Here is a 21,098-nt window from a genome sequence, read left to right on the forward strand (position 1 = left end):
TATAGTCTACTTTCAGCACGCATCTCCCATCCCAAGTGGGTCCTCCAACCACACTTTAGTTGGCGTTCCCTTCTTTATCTGAGCTGCCTTTTCCTCCAGCATTTGAGGCCAGCTTCCCTTCTGTTACTTATCTCTACTATTCTTGGGTGCTAGTCTCCTATTCTGTTATTGAAAACCACAACACCCAAAAGGAGAGAGAACAAAAGGGAATGCCCTGCCACAGAGGCAGGGTGGGGTGGGGGAATGGGGCGGGGGAGCCTGGGAGGGATATTGGGAACATTGGTGGTGGAGAATGGTCACTGATGGAGGGATGGGTCCTCGAGCATTGTACGACTAAAACACAAGCACGAAAGTTTGTAATTCTGTAACTGTACCTCACAGTGATTCACTAATAAAATTTTTTTAAAGTAAGGTTAAGAATAAAACGTTATTTACACTCTCAAAAAACATAAATTATATGACAATGGTTCCCAAATTTGGGGTACTTTTCAGAAAAACAATTCACTCAGCACCCCTCCTCCAAAAATCTACCTTCTTTTTTTCTTTTGCTTTTTGGGTCACACCCGGCAATGCACAGGGGTTACTCCTGGCTCTGCGTTCAGGAATTACCCCTGGGAGTGCTCAGGGGACCATATGGGATGCTGGGAATCGAACCCGGGTTGGCCGCACGCAAGGCAAACGCCCTACCCTCTGTGCTATTGCTCCAGCCCCGAAATCTACCTTCTTTAAGCAAACAGAAAGCAACACCGAATGGTACCTGGGGCTACTACCATTGTTCCAATGCCATCCTCGGGGAAAGGTGTCGGGCACTATCACCCAAGAAACACAGGACTCGTGAGAGAGTAGGAATGACATTTCCAAGTGAAATTTTGTATTTGTTTGTTTGGGGCCACATCTGGTGGTGCTCAGTACTTACTCCTGGCTCTGTGCTAACGGATCACTCCTGGAGGACTCTGGGGACAATATGGGGTGCTGAAGATTGAATCCATGTCAGTCACATGCAAGGCAAATGCCCTGCCTGTTGTACTATCGCCCTGGACCCTGTCAAGTGAAATTCAGTCAAAGCATACTTTCAGGTAATTTCAGTGGAAAGTTAGCCCAAGTTCAGGGCTTGGGGGGAGCAGAGAATGATATAATAGCAAAATGATAATGGCCAGCACTCTTCTGCACTGCTACTAGGAGTGCAAATTGGTGTGCAATTTTGGAGAATTGTTCCATAGCATCTACTAAATTTTGGCATTTACAAAAAAAAATAGCAATCCCACTCCTAGGAATACACTCAATGCATTCATTTGTGGGATACAAAAATAGTAAGTGTATACTACCCAAAGACATAGAAACAAGGGCCAGGGGGGCTGGTCCCTGGCAGGAAGCTTGCCACCAAATGGGAGGGGGAGTGGGAGGGGAGTGCAGTTAGGACAGGAAAGAGACCACTATAACAATGATTGTTGGAAATGATCACTCTGGACAAAAACTGACAGATGAAAGGAGGTAAAGTGATATGCATGATACCCTTTCAGTAACAGTATTGCAAACCACAGTGCCTAGAAGTAAAGTGAGAGAGCATGTGTGTTTGTGTGTGTGTGTGTGTGTGTGTGTGAGTGAGAAAGAGAGAGAGAAAAGTGAGAGAAGAAAAGTGTCTGCCATTGAGGCGGGATGGGGTGAGGGGAAGCAGATGGATTAGAAAATGAGGACACTGGTAGAGGAAAATGTGCACTGGTGAAGGAATGAGTGGTAGTATGACTGAAACCTAATCATGAACCACTTTGTAACTGCATATCTCATGGTGATTCAATTAAAAAAATAAAAAATAGAAACAGGTGCATCCATTCCCCAAAAGACATTTAAAGTGGCATTAACTCTGAGTGAAATGACACTAAAAATGACACCCACCTACACCCTCAAAACTATAGTGGAAAAATAAACTGTGGTTTCAGCACATAGTGGATGATTATATGGCAATGAGAATAGTTGAATTTCAACTATATATCCAACTATTATAGATTAATTTCGTGATAGTGTTTTAGAACAAAAGAAGTAGACACCAAAGACCTCATTCTACTAGCATCCATCTCTATTGCATTCAAGAACAGACAAAACCGGGGCCAAGGAAATGAATAAAACCCTGAAACACGTGTTTGGCATGCTGAAACCTCAGATTCAACTCCCAGTACCAAATGGTCACTTGAGCATTGCAAGGAGCAACCCTCAAACAGTGTGCAGGAGTTGCCCCTACCTACTCCTATGTGTGGCCTTAAAGCTGAAAGGCCCCAAAATATCCAGAAAAACTTACCTAATGAGTTAGAAGACAGGAGTGTTTGGAGTGTTGGGTGGGAGGTGGAACTGGAAGGGCCCCTGAGGCATTCTTCTGGACTGTCCATAAGGTTCTATTTCATGAGCCAGATGCTAGTTTCATGGAGGTCTGTTATATGCAAAATGTTCAAATTGTACACCTATAATTTGTGCATTTCCTATATGGATACTGCATCGCAATATGAAGAGTAAAACACAATAGAGGACAATTCTGTTCAGAGAGAAGTATAGCCTACCCACATCAAGAGGCTGTCTATTTTTTTTCCTGGAAGGAAAATTATTTCAATGACAATGAAAGCAGCTTTCTTACCCTGTAACCCCATCACAAGTTCAAATTCCTAAGGGAGGTATTAAGTGGATCTCTTAGAGCTATCTCCTTATTCCTCATATTCTGCCCTATAATGATTCCCAAAATGCTTTCCGTAGTCCAAAGCAGCACGTCTAAGCCATTTACTCAGAAACTAAAAAACAGTCTAGAGAGACATTCATTAACTGTCAGAATCTAATGTCTCTGTCCACCCCATCCATGTTCACCCAGAGCATGGGTTGATGATGGTGATGAATGAGCAGAGCAAAAGGAGCTGTGTTCCACGGAGTAAGTGCCAAAGCAGCAGGCGCCCCTGGCAGGCAGGAACTGACTTTGGTGGATCCCCCAGGGCCTGGCTGTATTTTTGATGGCATTCCCTACAATGAATGAGAAACCTCAAATAAACCAACAATCTAGCTTCCAATAACCCATCAATTTGTTGCAATACACAACAGGATCCCTGATATGAAAAAATCAGATTTGTCGGCCCTTTCAACATCTGTTTCTGGCAATCACAATGTGTTATCTTTTTTCATTGCAAAAAGCAGCTGGTAAGTCATCATGCCATTTCATTTTTTTAAAAAAGACCAAATGAAATAAATAATGCCATCTGAGCGATTATTTATCAATTCACCAGAAAGGATCTAAGAGATTTTTCCCCCAAAATTATGCAGAAGGCTATTTCCCTTGGTGGATATGATATTAGAATAACACATTTGAGAAAATGTGACTGTGCTCTGTCCTTTGCCAACAGGCCTGGGTGGAGTGAGGAGGATCTATTCATATGCTTGCTTTACATTTGTTCAACACCTACTATGAATTAAAAATTCTGATTGGTGCCGAGGACATAGCAGTGAATGAGAAACAGGCTCTATTTTCCAAGAGCTTAAAGTTTCCCTCTGAACGGTCTACTTGGAATAGAATGAGGTACCATTCCAGGTCTAGGATCCTGCAACAGAGCCAGAATCCTCCTTAGCATAGAAGTCTTCATTCAGAAAAATCTGTCAGCATTTTAGTCTCCAAGTCACCCAGTAGTCCTCACTCAAATTGTTACTCTTCAAGAAGCTCTTTAAGCTTTCTCCACAAGATAACCTTGTGAATGTAAGCAAACACGGAGTGCATTTGAAATAGAAGATCCTGGGTGACCTGGCCTCTGCCAACCTTTCCAACCTTATCTCGTGTCTCTCATTCTCCTACCTTGCTCATTGTTTGCACTTTCTTCTAATCCGCAGATCTGTCAAGTTCTTGACCAACTGAACACTTTTCTAGCTGTTCTCCCAGCATCAATTCTCATATGGCAGATCTTATCAAGAAAGAGTTCAACAAAATTTTCTTGTTACTGAAATACCAGCTTATAAGCCATCCTTCAGAGAGGCCTTTCCTAAGCAGTACAAAATAAGTCCACCCTTTCTCTTTCCATTCATGTTATGTTGGTTTTTCCTGGTATGTAGTTACGCATATTACCTGTCTCCCCGCAACAATACAAATGCAATGACAGTGAGGACTTCATCTGCCAAGTTCATCATTGTGTCCCACCACTAGGATAGTATTTGGCACATACTAGCACACACTTGTTCAATACATATTTCTTGGACAACTAAACGAATAAAAACCCACAAATGGCAAGATGGTAAAAATATTGTAATTCCAACCATTGTAGAGTCATTAAACAATAATGGTGTAGCTCTAAAAATGGGCTGCTTCCTATCCAATAAAATGGATTTTGTAAGGGACTGGAAAAAGAGTACAGAGCTTAAGGCAACTGTCTTGCATGTGGGCAACCTGAGTTCAGTCCCCCAACACATAAGCTGCATGCCAGGCATAATTCTGGAGCATATTGCCATTAGCACTGGGATGTGTGTCCCCCAAACCAAAAAGTAAAATAAAATGGATGTTTTAATTTAGTGTTTTTCCAGCTATGTATTGTGGGTCATGGAATCAACTACTGAATCATGAAATAGTATTTTCTAGGCTATTTAATTACAATATGGAATAGAAAATAATAAAATAGTTACCCTTAGTATATGTAGAATACTTATCCCTAGTATTTATAGACTAAAAAATATCAGAGCATACCAAAATTGGTAAGAACCATATTGGGCTGGGAAATTATATGTTTGAGTGTGTTTATATATGTGTGTATATGTTTTTACTGAGTAGTAATAAAAATATATTTTTTACTATAGACCTCAGTGACAAAATTGGGAAATCACTGTTATGCAAGACTAATAATAAAGAAATAGGGGCCAGAGCGATAGCATAGCGGGTAGGGCATTTGCCTTGCATGCAGCCAACCTGGGCTTGATCCCCGGCATCCCATATGGTCCCCCAAGCACCGCCAGTAGTAATTCCTGAGTGCAGAGCCAGGAATGATCCCTGAGCATCAATGGGTGTGACCCAAAAGGCAAAAAAAAAAAGAAATATATTCGTAATGCATTAAATGGAAAAACAATAGTAACAGATTAAAGATAGTACATGTATTAAAGATAAAATATTAGACTGAAACATTATTAGTTTTTAAATAAAATCATAGATAAGCATAGAAAAACAATTGAAAAATTATTAACCAAGATGTGGAATAGTTTCTCTGGGCTATTTCATTGTCCTCTTTTTATATTCATGTTTTTAAAAATTACATACACTGAGCATGTAGTTTTTAAAAATGTAAGTTATTTCTAGAAATACTTATGATCCCCTATAGGAAAACAGACTTTCCTTCAGTAAAAGTGCCTCAATGGCAATGCTATAAACCATTGAAAATGGCTTTTAAGTGCCTATAGGAAGTATAACAATGATCAGGATTTTGCTACACAAAAATGTTTCATCTCACATTATCTTGTCTCATCTCTAGAACGATATGCCAAGGGTTGCAAGAAGCGGTCATTTTTATTCCTCAGAATAAGAAACTGAGGCACAAAGGTACTAAGTGACTAGTTCATGCCAGTTAGTTGTTGGTTTAGCAAAATACTCACAGCTTATTCATTCCTTATACTCCCTAATATTGTCACCTATTATACTGCAACCTTGATACATTTTTTGTGCTATAGCATACGAAATTACTTGCAGTCACTTCAGTTTTGAAGAAATGTGGTTTCTTTCTCTTGTTTTGCTGTCCTTCAATCTTTTCTAGCTTGCTGGCTATAGAAAATGGTTCAATCACTCTTCCTCTAGTACTGTCCCTTACATCACCAGTGTATTGCCAGGTCTATAAATCTGCTGGGATCATGATAACATGGCAGGTTAATAATGATGAAAGTTTAGGACTGGAGTGATAGTACAATGGTTAAGGTACTTGCCTTGCATGAGACCAACTCGGGTTTCATCCCTGGTATCCTATATGGTCTGCTGAGCACCACCAAGAGTAATTTCTGAATGCTAAGCCAGGAGTAACCCCTAAGCATTGCCAGGTGAGTGACTCATAAAAATAAGCAAACAAACAAACAAACAGAATGATGAAGGTTCAAATCCTAGTTTTGCTGCTTACTAGCTCTGTGATCTTGGTTAAGTTGGTTATCTTTTTTGAGCTTTAATTTTATTATCTGTAAAATGAAAATGATGATGCCAATAATTGTTTTGACTTCATAGGGTTATGTATGGATTAAATGAGTTAATATACATGTAGAGTACCACTGTAAAGTACTGCTATTGGGATTCCTATTTTACTATAATTTATTTTGGAGGATACTGCAATTAAACCAGTTTCATGCTATGTTCTCTATTTTCTTCATTTTTCTCCTCTCCCCACTATCCAGAGTGGAATTCCCTTTATCATATTCCTTGTATTGGCAGACATTTCAAATTCTTGTCATTCTGCTACAAGAAAGTTCCTGATTTCCCCCTCTTGTGTTTGAAGCTGAAGCTGTTAATGACCAACTCATGTATATGTCCCTAATATATAGATATATAGTCTCTAAGTAAATTATAGTCTCTAAGTATCTCTAATATGTATATATTCTTTCTCTCTCTTTGTACAACTGACAGGTAGAATGTATGAGAAGAAAACTGACTATTATCACTTCTAAAGATATCACCAGTTGGGGCTAGAAAGATAGCACAGCGGGTAGGGCATTTGCCTTGCACGCGGCCGACCCGGGTTCAATTCCCAGCATCCCATGTGGTCCCCTGAGCACCGCCAGGAGTAACTCCTGAGTGCAGAGCCAGGAGTAACCCCTGTGCATTGCTGGGTGTGACCCGAAAAAGCAAAAAAAAAAGATATCACCAGTTTGCTTCCCCATATTTTGTGAGTCCTTCCAGCAACAACCCAGATTTCTGTGTGGCCAAAGATACCTCATTCAAGCCATGTCCTAAGGAGATAAGTGGGGCACCCCTTCTCTTACCACAGTGTAGAAAAGTGAGAGGAGTCACTGTCCAATAGCTCACGTCAAAAAATCAAACTTCCCTCTGATTTGTTAATAACATTTTGCACTGAGAAAATAATGAGTTCACTGCCTGCAACCAACCACGTTGTGAAGTCTGAGTCGGAAGACTGTTGCTGGAGAGTGAAGTTGGGTTTCTAGATAGAGAAATGGGTGTCATTGACAGCACTGGGACCTATGTATCAAGCATCTCCTAAAGCTAGCCTTCACCCTTTGTGATGTCCACTGTACCATCTCTGTTTTTTCCTTAAGACAATTGGAGTTGGGATTTTTCACACGTAAAGAGAGGCCTAACTCATACATTCTTGCAGCGTAAATGTCCTCAATACTGGAAAACAGCTGAGACAGCCTAGAGGAAAATGGAGCAAAACAAATGCTTGAGGCAAATTAAACATAAAACATGGCAAATGGGTATTATAGTCTCTAAGTGTCTCTGGGAAAATCCAACACGATGTCCTTTGTATGACTCCAGCTTCCATCTGCCTTCATTTGAAAATCCACTTCTTTATTCAAAGCCATTAAAGACTTAGCATGGCTACTTGGACCCAAAGAAATACTGGGAGAACACCACTTTCAGCAAAGACAGGATGAAAATGTGGTTGCAACACAATTTGAAGCAGGGTAGAGAGTTTTACATGAATCATGTAAATGCCATAGCTTTAGGCTCCTTGAGAATTAACAGCTATCTAAGGCCAGAGAGTGGCAGGTCTGGAGAACAAAAGGAGTTCATCATTTCATCCAAGGACTGGACTTGCTGAGCTCATGACATTGAACCTATTCCCTACAAGTGGATAGCTGGTATATTCGTATGGAAAATTGTAATGGAAAACTTCACAAGATCATGAGACCTTCCCTGGAATAACCACCAACGAGGGTATTAGGAAGAAAATTCCTCCATGAAGAAAGTGTGTGTCCGTGTGTGTGTGTGTGTGTGTGTGTGTGTGTGCTTGCATGAGAGAGACAGACAGACAGAGAGACAGACTGAGACAGAGAGACAGAGAGAGATAAGAGACAGACAATATGGAGACTGGTAAACCAAAAAAAAAGAAAACATAGTTAAGGGAGGAAAAATTGGATTTTTGCTGAGTGTTGTTTGTGTCCTAATTCATAGCCATCCGCCACTCACCTGCTACGTGGCTCAGTTAAACTTCTTAGAAACTCAGCCCCTTTAGTTCTGAATCATTTTCCTTTCCTATATCCCCTGACAGGTTGAAAAGTTGCCCTTGCCCAAAGCTATAGACGTATATTCTAAAGAAATGTTAAGAAAGACTGCTGTCTGGGAGAAAATGCAAGTCATCCAAAGCAAGAAGGAATAAGATGAGAGGAGAGGCACAGCTGGTTCACCCTGCTGCTTTTTCACCTTTTCTCTACTTCCTAAATCACACTCTTGGCTGCCTTGTTGGCAGGTGTTTACCAGAAAAGACTGATCTTGGTGAAAAATGAAGACTGGACCAGCCCACCAAGTTAGTCGCAGGTTATGTACCAGGAGCTCACATACATGGAACTAGGCAGCCTAAGAACAGAGCTTCCTGCTGAAGGGCCCTGGCACAACAGTGATTTCCTATTAAGGCAAGAGCACAGAAGAGCAGATTTAGGAATGTTTTCAGTGACCCCACACTTGAAATCCCAGAGAATTTCCTTGGTGCCATACTCGTATGATCCAGAGAGTTTAAAGAGAGGCTTTCTGAAAGGGGGTGGTGCCTCTCATGTGCTACTATTTCACAGCTTTGAAAGTGTGATGATGACCATGCCTGAAATATGCTGGGGGAGGAGGACAGGCAGCAAAAGTGCAACTTCAAGTGCAACTTAGAATCTTCCAAGTGTTGAACAGAAGTGTGAAAAAGCAAAGGCAGGCTTGTAAACCTTGGAGAACTTGGAGATCAGGCAGTTCTCAGACAAGGGCAGACAATCTTCCAGAGTTTAAACACATTTTCTGTAATGGAGGAATTTTTCCTCTCCCTTCAAGTGGACAGCATGAGAATCTGCCCTCCCTAGGTTTCAGCCTGGGAGGGGTTCTTAATTATTAGTTCTAGTTTGATAATAAATCATAAACAAAGGGTTAGGTATGTGTTAGGGGATATGTCAAAAATTAGTTATTCCATTGTTCGCCAAACATGTCTTAATTGTTCATTTGTTTTGACTTTTAGTTCAAATTCAGTGGGCTCACGCGCTTACTCCTGGCCCTTAGGATGTCACATGCAAGGTAAGTGCCCAAACTCATGTGCTATATCTCAGTCCCCAAAAAATATCATAAAAGCAGTCTCATTTAAAGGAATATTATTAATCTACTCTCCCACCAAGGCTCAGTTTCCATGCTGAACTATGTGAAGAAAATTTGGATAACCATGTCCAGGTGGTATATATACTCTGTCCCAAGATGTCAGCCTGTGCTAAATCTCTAATGCGTGGAATCGCACAAAATAAATACTGCTCACATTCAAAACCATTATCCAAGTAATATATAAAAAAAAGAAAAAAGCAGGACAAAACTAGCCAGAATTTCATGGACAACACAGATAATCAAGTTGGGTGATTCTGGGCTAGAAAGAAAAAAAAAGGTTTCCTCTTTTATTAAGATAATGCAGCTTAAATGGATATGTCCCTCATTATCACAAAATTGCAGCTTGATAGGCTTGTCTTAGTAATAGCTCCTTGAGAGTCTTTTTAAAATTCTTTCACATGAGCTCAAAAGTTCATTTTTAGTGGCTTACATTTTTTTCACTCGCTTTTAAATTGATGGGTTTTGATTAAGACAGATTTATTGTAATTGCAGTTGGGATTGTCAGAATGTTTTATTTTACAATGATAGACGCATTCAATACATTGTGCTTAACTAATAGATATTGCATCATTCATCTGTATTGTTTTGTGCCTATTTTATCTCCATTGCATGAAACAAAATAGATATTCACAAATTGTATTAATGACAGGCCTGACTTCACATAAACACACAGAAAAGAAGTCCAAATTCCTCATGACTACAGCCATCTCAGCCATCTTATACTTTTGTAGATTTCCCCATGCCCATGACATTCCTTTATGCAGAGCTGATGCCTAATAAATATTTGTTGAGTTGAATGCAGGATATTTCATGAGCTCCAAGCCAATTGTGACTCAACAGTGTTTGTATAGCTTAATTGACAGGCATGACCCAGTACACAAACAAAACTGGGACACTTAGGGGTGTGATGCCACCTTCCTTCCATACCTAGAGTTCTCCAACATTGCCTATCAACCAACAGCATCAAAATTGCCAGGATGCTTACTAGAATTCACCTCCAACCCCTTGGACCTATCCCTTAGTAAATAAGAATTTAGAGATGGAGCTCAGAACCTATGCTTAGGAAAAATGCTACTTTTTCCTGAGTTTGAGTCCAAGAAATGTGACAAAGAGACATTGTAGAGAGGTCAGAGGAAAACTTGACTAAAGATTGGGTAAATAGCTCCTTTCAAAGGAAATCCCCTAAATAGATGACCTCCAAGTTTATGGAGAGTCTCCAAACACACACAGGAATGCAGTAGTGCCATTCTAACTTTGCTTGTGTTAGAATGGCACAAGGGTGCCATTTGATACAAGGGTCATAACCCAAGGACTCACACTTGTAAGGGACATGTTCTACCATTGAGTTGCATCCCTGGCCGCCACACTCTAACTTTATATCTCTGGAAGACAAAGAGGGCATGCTGTGCTGAAAAATCTCAGATGCTCCCATCACAAGCAGATTAACATCTGCAGGACTAAGCCAAGAGTACAAATAGAGACCCACGTACCATATGCCTGAATGTTTGAAAGCTACATATCAAGCAAATAAATGTTTAAATTAAAAAGATTCTTGCCTTCTATCTTGACAAACAAACTGTCATAACAACTTGGAAGGCCAGGTGTGAAGTTAGAATCTGGGGGCTCATCGGATTTCCACACTAGACTAGAATCAAGAAGAGCAGAGAGAGCTGGCACTCAGCCACCCACTTCTATTCCACCCACAGCTCTATCGTGTGCTGAGTTGCTGTAGGCACATAGATAAGCGTATTTCAGTTGCCTCACTGAGTTTCTTACACAGACCTATCTGCTTCTGCCCTCTACATTTTTGCCCTCCACACTTGGTCACCCCAAGGCTTAGGTAACTAAATATTGACTATACAGTTAGTCCAGTGTAGTCCCAGGAAACAGAACCAGAACTTTTGTGGAGGAAATTTAAGGAGTTTTCAAGAGCCCTGAAGTATTCTAGAAGAAAAAGCCTGTTCTAAGGGCTAATAGTCCCTTGGCCTTTAGTATTTAGAGTTTTCCTTGGTGGAGAAGGGCATTGTCAAAGGAAAAATTTTCTAAAACAGAGATTCTTCTTTACTATAGTTCAGGTCACACATTTACAATAGTATTAACATTTATGGTGTTTGATGTACACAGTTGTCATAACTCATCACCACCAAAGTACTGAAGGTCCTCCACCAATGTCATTATTTTATTTCCAGTCCCCTCATCATTCGTCCCACCCACTCCCCCTTACTTGATATTCTGTTTCATAACCCAAACCAAGAGTTTGTTATCATTTGGCACTAAAACAGTGCTTCTGAAACTTCAATATGCCTCTGCATCACCTGCAGAGCCTACTAAAACCCAGAATTAAATTTCTTACTTCTAGAGTTGTGCTCAATATATAAAAGTTCTAATAAGTTTCCAGGTCAGTCATACAGATATTGCTGTTCCATAGAACACATCTTGAGTAGTAAGGCTCTAAATCCCTGTGATCTAGAGCAGACGTCCCTCCAATTCTCATCTCAAGGATGGGGGTACTTCTCATTCCTCTGGGACCAAAGTATGCTTAATGAAGTGTTGTTGGTTATATGGGTAAAAAAGAAGGGGGGCTTAAAGATGAGTAAGAAAAGGAAAAGGAAGGCAGGAATGCAGGAAGATGGGAGGGAAGGAGGCAGGGAGGGCGGGAAGAAGGGAAGGAGGGAAGGAAGGAAGGAAGGAAGGAAGGAAGGAAGGAAGGAAGGAAGGAAGGAAGGAAGGAAGGAAGGAAGTTGTCCCTGGAAGCAGACTTGATTTGTGTCAGTAAAGAAATTTATCACACTCTTGAGACCACCAGTCTTTTATATATTTATTTTCCCCCTTTCTTTCCCTCTCTGACCTTTGGTTTGCTAAATTCTCTAAGCTTAGTGACTGGGGATGTTAGCTCTTACCTTTGCACAAACTCACATTTCACAACATCCAGACTTAAACCCAGGTGTCCTAAACCCTCCCCCATCACTACTGTGTCTGATAAATAGAAGAAATTCCAATTTAGAAAAGCTGTGAATGTTCTGGAAATTTTCATATCACTGAAGATTCAGAAAGTCAGTTCACATTCCCTCTGTACCCTTTAGTTATTAAATCATAAACTTTAATTCAAGGCCTTTTAAAGGGCCCAAAGGAATTTTAATTTGACGTGAATGATTTTCAAATCTGACTAAAAAGCAGACCATATAAAACTCAGTGATCTCCATTACTTTTAAATAATAGAACAAGTTTAAAAATAATCAACAGCCAATGTAAGACTCTTGTATAATTCAATCAAGCTCTTATATTTGGGACTAATGAAGAAGGCAGTAACGGAAGTAATTCCAAGTCATTTGTATGTGACTTTGCATGTGATGGACACTGCTGCTTATATGTTACCTAAATGTCTATTTCAACTAATGACATTCTTTAAGGAAGGGTGATTGTGGAAGGATAGTCCAGTCAATATATGAAAGGTATCAGTCTATGGATTTTAGCATTGAAATCCATACCAAGAGGTGAACATGCACTAAGTTCTTCAAAAGACAACTACTTTTTGCCAAAACACATGGCTTTCTATAGAGACACATCAGAAAGTGTTACCCTCAATCTATAAGGTGAACCCTTCCAACCCAAGAAAAGTTTTAAGCGCTAGGGGGAAGGAAGAACTTTCTTCTTTCTTTACCTCACCAATTATCAAAATGATGTCAGAGGAGGCAGACACCATCATGCTTTATGTTGTAATTGGATCATCAGAGCAAAGCACATCTCACACTTCAAATACCAGTGTTTCAGGAATAGAGAGTCAATATATCCATGGATTGAATGAAGGCAGCATACACAACTGGAAGAACAGTAGACCTTCAATGTGAATAGATATTAGAATAACCACTCAGGGTTCTGAAGCCACCTAAGAGCTGAGCTTACCCATATATATTCTGATTCAGATTGATTTTGCTCCCCAAAAATCTATTTTAAGTGTTACACTCTCCAACTACCTTCTTCTACTTGCCCACAAGTTTCTTTAGTCCCTGAACTCTAACAATTGTCAGTTCTTGTCATCAGTTTTTATCCACTGATCCTATCAGCACTTCAATTTCCCTTAATACTCCTTGTAACCTCACTTTACTCTTTTTGTGGTTTTGATCCTATCGTAATGTCCATTCTCTTTCCCACCATTTCAAGCACCTCACGCCCTTACCAACCTTTCCTGTCTTCCTTCAAAATGCTCTTTAAATCCACTGCTCCTCTTCCTTTACATCTGCACAGAAAATGTTGAGACGAGTCTACAACTGGCCTCACTTTAAATTCATGATCATGAACTTCAAGTAGGTCTTTTACATTTTTAAAAACAACTGACTATTAGGAGTCCCACATTTCCCTAATAGTCTATTAGTTCTTCCTCTAAAATCATTTTACTCATTCCTATCTCTCCTCAAATCTTCAATACTCCACTTTCCATATTCACTATCAGCTGATGTTCTTACTTATTTCACCTTGAAAAAAAAATGAAGCAATTACAATTGAACTCCCATAAGCCCCATCACCAAATTTCCCAGACTTTATGTATCTGTGAGCATATATTCCACCTTCTCTTCTCATAAGGCAGGATTGAGAAGAGGAGAAAAATAATCCATGGAAGGAGGAAGATGATATTAGGATGCTTTATCACAATGGAATCACAATGGACTTTGGTCACTCGAGCTTGGTTCCACTGGATTTTTAGAGAGATAGAATGTTTTCTAAGATTATTGGCCTGAAGCATTGAAATTACCCTGAAAGATCATTCATTCATACAGTCAGGTATATTTCCTATGAGCTAAATAACCCCAAGGTCTTAGAGAAGTTCCCAAGCAGAAAATGATATAACATGGAATTTGTGCTTGAGTAGAGAAAACAGTGTGAGATGACTGAGTTATCATGGAATCAACACTTAGAAAAACAGGTGAAATCTTGTGATGCACTAGATGGATATTCTTCACCTTATTTGTTTATTAATATATGTTATCCTAGGTCAGCAGGTAGTGTAGTGGGTAGTGCAAACTCCTGTTTTCAGTCAATCCCTTGCCTTCCATATGGCCAACCCAGGTTCAATCCCTAGAATTGCATGTGGTTCCCTAGCCTGCCAGGCATGATCCCTGAGAACAGTGCTGGGAGTAAACCTTGAGCATGCCAAGGAAAAAAAATCTGTTTTTAAGTCAGTTGTTTAAAAAGGTTTATTAGGATAAAATTTACATGCAGTAATATTCAAGTGTACACCTCAGATTTTTTTGTAAATGGGTAAATAATTCTAGTAGCACTGTAGCACTGTCCTAGCACTGTAGCACTGTCCTTCCATTGTTCATCGATTTGCTCGAGTGAGCACCAGTAACGTCTCCATTGTAAGACTTGTTGTTACTGTTTTTGGCATATCGAATACATCACAGGGATCTTGCTCTGCTGTGCAGGCGGGAAACTCTCGGTAGCTTGCCAGACTCTCGGAGGGATGGAGGAATCAAACTGGGGTCGGCCGCATGCAAGGCAAATGCCCTACCCGCTGTGCTATCACTCCAGCCCTATTACTCCTGAAAATTATTTAGTTCTTGTTTGCAGTCAATCCCCTATAGCCACTGGCCATTGATCTGCTTCTTTTTACTTTTTGGGTCACACCTGGGGATGTACAGGGGTTTCTCCTGGCTCATGCACTCAGGAACTACTCCTGGCGGTGCTCGGGGGACCATATGGGATGCTGGGAATCGAACCCGGGTTGGCCACGTGCAAGACAAATGCCTTACCCACTGTGCTAGGGCATTTGCTCCAGATCTGCTTTCTGTCACATTACTAGTGCTTTTTCCAGGATAATGGGACATAAATAAAATAGCATGTGCAGACGTTTGCAGTTAATTTCTATTACTTAGCATAATACTTTATTCCCATTTCATCCATGTGATTATATGTAGCACTACCTTGTTCCTTTTTATTGCTAAGTAGTAGTCCATCATATAGCTATGTTACAGCCTGTTTATCTATTATCGAGTTGAGAACAGTTAGGATGTTTGGGCTGGTTTTGTCTGTATGAATAAAGCTTATATCAGCATTTACATATAAGTTTCTGTGTAGTTGCATGCTTTTATTACTCGAAAAAATCTGGAATCTTCTGTTTCATTCATCACTACTTTCTTAGTGTATAGTTCATTTCTTGGTACATAGTAATCCCTCAGTAAATATTTGTTGAATGAAGGAACATAGAAATAGAATATTCGAAGTTATGAAGACCAATTTTCATGCCCAGGAGGACTCAAATATAAACTGAGAATTAAACTACCTGTGCACTACATAGACACTCATAAAAATCTGATATGAATAACTTCCGAGACAGTATCTATTTTTATTATGGAATTCATGGAACAGCATTCATCTAGCTTATAAACTAATCCTCAGACCTCAGCAGGTTCATAGTTACTTCACAGAGACCAAAGGGTTTTTAATGCACTGCCCTGTATATCGCTCATGCTTTGGTTTGCTTGTTTGATTTAAATTCTAATTCATGTCTCCACCACTTGATTTCTCTATGGCCCTAGGTCTCTGGACTCATGCTGACTTCCATGGCCACACCATCAACAAACACAGGAACAACAGTGTTAAAACAAACTCACATCCTCCTCCTGGCTAGTATGATTTCCCACTGACTAAGAATCCTATGAGTTGCCATCTCACTCTAGGAGTTTCTGAACTTTTAAATGTGTCCCATTCTTGGGTCCTTTGTTCACAACACATTTCTCACAGATTCTTTTATTACCTAAGCTTAACCATATCAAACTAGTGTGACCACCAAACTTGAATCATGCATCATAGCAAAAGTTTCAAGAACCTTCTTCCTTATATATAGCACTTCTAGAAGTCCCCAGGGAATGTCTCACATGTGCTTCTGAATAAATGTGCTCAGATTTCCCTGTGTCTATCCACGATGCCTTGCCAGGGATCATATTTGCTCTATTTATTGCCACTTAGCACTGCCGTAACAAGAGCTACTAGCAGTATCCAGCTATCTAGAGAAATATGTGGGGGTGCTATTCAGATTTGTAAGATGTTCTCCATTAGAGCAGTCCCATAGCTATGTGCTTTGCATACCCCCGAATTCCCAAATTGAATGTCACAACTCTGTTAGTTTTTCCTTAAAAGCCATTTTCTGATTCAGTTTCTAACAAACACCTTTTGAACACCTATGATGCTCCAGACACTAACCCAGGATCTGGAGTAGAGAAAAGAATAAACAAATAGGCAACATCCCACTGCCAGGTATCCCTCAGTGTATTTAGCTTTCTTTCTGATGCCATCCATGACTACTGTGAACAGTTTCACATGGACTTCAGCCCATTTGGACAAGAAATGAGTCGATGAGAGAAACTTGTAGGAGATTGGAAAGGAAGGAGTTTAGATGAGATCATATGTGACTCAATATTCTAGATAACATTTAAGAACCAAACACAGTGATAATTTGCTCCAGGCCGAGTTCATGAGTGACTCTTCCCTGACATTCCAGCTAAAGTCTCTGACCTTCTATCTCTGAGATCCTCCCTTATTCATTGAAAACCCCTTTATTTCTGTAGTACTTCGAGTATCTTTGTCTTTCTATATAAAGTTTCTACCACAAACCTTGTCTCTAGCTCTGTTTTTTTAAGAGGAAGTTAAACCAAGTCAGATCCTGTCTCAAAGGGGAAGAAACAAATAGTAAATTAGCACTCAAAGAAGATCATGTCAGAAATTGAAACACAAAGGATGATGACAGAAAAGCATGGGGCACAAAGAAGACAGCTACTCTAGACAGAGGGCTCAGAAAATAACATTTTAGGACAGGATATTTAAATTGAGAGCTGGATAATCATAAGATATCCTCCAAAAAAGAGCTTCCAGGACTGAAAGAATAGAAAACATTAAGACAAAAGGGTGTGACTGGAATTGGCTAAGGGTGAGAAAGAATAACCTATGGTTGAAACAAACAGAACAAAAGAGCAGAGAAGTATGAATGAAGGCAGGAGATGCAGGCAGATTCTGCTTACCAAGGATTCTCTAAGTTCTAGAAAGGGGGTGGCTACCTACTACTCTATGGTGTAGAAATACACAGGACTTTAGCAGACGAGATGCCTGATCTGAAAATAAATTTCTGCCATTTGCGGTAAATAACATATAGGAGGATAGACCAAGCATATAGGAGGATAGAGCAAAAATGACAGCTCATCTCTTCCTAGAACTCAGAAATGAGTTCAGAGGCACAAAGGGATCAACTTAGGTTTCCAATGCCCATCGCAAATGTTGTCATAACCTTGCCTCGGTCTGACTTAATCCAGGGAACTCAACTGGATCAAGTTCCTTGGGTCTGACTGATTCTCTTCCCTGACTTGTTATTTTCTTGGAGGTTATAGCCTCTTATGAAGCTCCATAGTTCCTCAAACACAAAGACTTCTGGCAGGCTTGTCCCTGCAGCCCTCCAGACACTCCCAGGCCATCTGCATGCCAGTGCAGGTGTCATTGGCACCCCACCAGTATATCAGGCAGTCTCAAGTCAGAAACACCCATGTGAATTAAAAATCAGTCTGGCCTAGTTAAAAGAAACAAAAGAGAAAGGCAGACACCTCCATTAAACCGAGCTGTAGCTTCTCAGACATGCCAATCATTTGGCAAAAGGAGAGGTGCAAAAATGGTCTTGAGATTGTTAATGGTACAGAATCACAGAAAATATTATGGGATGGAAACCTCTCAGTGATAGGTCAAAATGAAATTTTCTATTCCGGGCTTTAAAACAAAATGTAGAAGGTCTGGCTTTCAGGATACAGCCCCTATTTCCATAATTATGGGCAATTGTGCAAGTTACTTAGAAAACACGCAAGTCATAAGGCTGGACTGTTTTTAGACCAAGCCATAATTTAGGTGTGGGAAGTGGTTTCACATCTTTGTACCACCACCATAACATACGCTGTGTTTCAATCTATCAGGAGCTTAAATTTGATCAGCTTTTTTCCCCTTTTTTGAAAGAAATGTACAGCAAATTGCTTCTCCTAATTAAGGTAGATGAAGACATAAGCACGCATCCTACTTACCACTCTGGGATAAAATTGACTTTCAAATGATATTTAATGGACCAGCCTGATGGTAATGCTCTGCAGTTCTAGGCAGGAGGCCTGGGTTTGATTCTCTTACTGCAAGAGGAAAAAGAAGTGTGTGTGTGTGTGTGTGTGTGTGTGTATGAGTGTGTGTGTCTATGTGTGTATGTGTTTATAGTGGTAGCAAGTGGGGGAGGAAGAGTGAGGATACTTTTAACAAAATTCTCATCCTTCTGGGCAAAAAACCAATTTAACCAGTGACATTCCAAAGACAGGAGACAAGGAGGAAGTCAAGTGAAATGGTAGGAGTATGTTGATAAGAGAGTGGAGTTGAGAGAAGGCATCATTGTGAATATTTAAAATCTTTTATGTAAGGGTTATCTTTTTTTGCTAAATTAAAAAACAATTGGAGCTGACCTTTCTTATGAGAGGTAGCTTGATATGACAACAATGACAAAAAATTTAATAGTTACATTATTAATATACCACCAACTGCACCGAAACTAAACACACAGATTGGGATTATTCTCATACAAGCTGCAGGAAGTGGATACAGCTGTTGTCCTCATGTAATTGCAGAGGTGAAGGGCTCAAACCCCAAGCAGACAGCAAAGTGCAGACTCTTGAGCAGCCCACCGTACTACTTCATTCATCCCTCAAACCTGTGAGAGGCTCTGCTTGCAGTAGAGCCTTGTCCTCAAATAAGTCTGTATTATGGGGACAGGATAAGCCAATGATAAATGGGTGAGAACAGACATGATGCTGCAGCTCAGTTCATTACAATCTTCATTTCTACCCCCTTGGCTCTACTTCAGACCCCCACCTGCCAGTCTACAGAAACCAAGTCACATTGGGTATCTTCTGTGGTTATCTGTTCCTTGGGGTCTAAGAAACCCAAAGCCCAAGATCTCTATGCAGCAAAATGTCCAAAGCCTTCCTTCCCCGAAGACTAGAGTGACTACCCCAATTCTGAGGTTTTCACCAGGGTGGTCAATGTACTTCAATTCTCAGGTGCTTAGGTCAGGCCCATCTTCACAGGCCACAACAATGTCCACTCCTGTAATACATTCTAGAATTCAATGGACTTGACTAAAGCCATGGAGTTCTCATATTGCATATTGTATATGAGTTGGAGTAGACTCCATAGTCTATAGCATGTCCCCAGGGCACTGTGTCCCCACATTGGTCCATCTAGCCTTATCTTGTTTCTTTCAGCCTGAACCCCTCTCAGGTTCCACTGTTTCCCCTCTGTTAGCAGAAGAATCTGCTTCTGATTTTAGTAAAGTAAACAAAGAGAGCTGCATTTCATGAAGGAGTTCTTAATCTGGAGTCAAGAGTTCAGAATTTCCTATCCATGTAAGCTTGGATAGGAAAATGTTCCTTCTTTGTTTACACAGACCACTTACTCATATTTAATGTTTGCTTCAGAAGATTAGATAGGTACACTACATACAGTCACTTGAGCACCACCAGGAGTGATCTCCAAGCACAGAACCACGAGTAATGCCTTGAGCACTTATGGGTGTAACCCCAAACCTTCCCCAAAGTACTGGCTTCTATTATGAAGCTAGGAAAAAACAACCACATAGCAGACTTAGCTGAACCCAAGGCTATTGCCACCAAGATAAATCAGATATTTTCATTACAGATTACAGTTGTTGCAGCTTAATCAAAATAGCACTTTCGTTCATCATCACTTTGAAATGATATCAGTTATTGCTACTAATACAGTCAATTAGGAAACACGTATATGATATTTCAAAAATTTGGTAACAAAATTTCAAGGTAATTAGCTTCCTCTAAGATTTTATGCTTTATTTCATATATTTAAAGCTTTATCTCTGAATGAAGCAATAAATAATACAAGCATGTAGAGTATTTGTCTTGCACGTAGACAACCTGGGTTAAATTCTGGCACTCCCAAATGGTCCCCTGAGCATGGTTATGAGTGACCCCTGAGCCCAGATCCAGGAGTGAGTCCTGATCATAGCCAAAGTAAAAAACCCTTAATCTCACTTGTCTGTGATTTACAGAAAAGCAAAACAAGGTAATAAACAGCATTAAATGGTGACAAACACTTGGTCTTTGATTACAAAACTGAGATTACTTAGCGGTGGGAGAAAAGGAAGGACTGGATGTGACATAAAGACAGCAGTAGAGCATCTTTTACACTTTTGTAGTGGTGAAAGTGTAGAAATTTTGTACACCAAAGCCATCAGCATTAACACTCTTGTGGTCATATTACTTAAACTATAATAGAAATATTTAAAATAATAAAGCTATAAAAATTTATTCTGAAAAGAGAGATGGGGGGACCAATGAATTTTACTAGACTGCCAATTAGGACCCTTGACACACATACACACAAAAATAATGACTATGCCCTAGTTGAAAATAGAAAATTTTATGTGAAATTTTCCATCATCATCATCATCAAGATGTAGCTCTCAGGGCCTGGAAGATAGCAGAAAGAGAGGTTAAAGTGATACCATGAATGCAGGAATCCAAATTTGAATCCCCACACGTCTGGTCCTCTGAGCACTGCCAGGAGTGAGCCCTGAGCAGAAAGACAAGGAGTAGGCACTGAGTGCTGCCAAGTGTGAGTCAAAAATAAAGAAAAATAGAAGCCAAGAAGCAGTCCTTACTTAATGATACCTATTATCCTAAGAAAGATTTTGTGGTTATCAACAAACATTTTTTTTCTGTAACTTAAATTTGAAAGCTTCTAAGTTGTTCTTTTTGGGGGGAGTGAACATGCCCAGAAG

The sequence above is a fragment of the Sorex fumeus genome, unplaced genomic scaffold (assembly GCF_029834395.1).
Source record: "Sorex fumeus unplaced genomic scaffold, SorFum_2.1 ptg000086l, whole genome shotgun sequence".
NCBI classification, from domain to species: Eukaryota; Metazoa; Chordata; class Mammalia; order Eulipotyphla; family Soricidae; genus Sorex; species Sorex fumeus.